The following is a 713-nucleotide window of genomic DNA, read 5'->3' as shown; positions in this document are numbered from 1 at the left end:
TTATGATGGANATTTCGTTGTCACTGGCAAAGTATTGTGTCTTCTTTGAGACTCTTTACTTCCGGTATTTAACAGTGATCAAGTAATATTAAGATCTAAATATAGTCCATAAATTTAGAGCCTTTGTGAGATAAACCTGTCACTAACTGAAGGTGGGTTTCCTTATTTTTTAGTGTCAAATTAAGCAAATTTGTTTAATTGGTATTTCAAATGAATTATCGTGTATTCTTAATTATATCATTAAAAGTTTAACCAAACATTAATGTCCATGTATATACAGCCTGGATGAACAAAAAAAAAAAAATACTTTTTGACCTTTAACAGTGATTTGACACTAACGAATTTTCATAAATGAAAATAAAGGAATCCATCTTTAATGCTATTAATTCACCAATTATACATTTTATTTATTCAGTTTGAATCCATAGGCACTATCTTACGAAGTTCTTGTTTTCATTGTCTTTGTTTACTCTTAGTCCTGAACGACCAGTCTCTCATTCTTAAATTACCAGAATCACGTGATTATGTGACATAAATGGCACAGTAACTTTCAATACTATGATAAGTTGCAGAGCGGCAAGTGTAACTTTTACGATAGTCCGTTTGTATAAGCAGATAAATTATAAACAGTGACGTCATTTTTAGGTTCCTTCAAAGGCACTGACGTCATCTTTTTTTAAATGTCAAATTTGGACCTTTTCTGGTGAAGGGAT

The sequence above is a fragment of the Lottia gigantea genome, assembly GCF_000327385.1.
Source record: "Lottia gigantea unplaced genomic scaffold LOTGIsca_275, whole genome shotgun sequence".
Lineage (NCBI taxonomy): Eukaryota > Metazoa > Mollusca > Gastropoda > Lottiidae > Lottia > Lottia gigantea.
The sequence above is the reverse complement of the archived record's forward strand: the minus strand, read 5'-3'. Positions refer to the sequence as shown.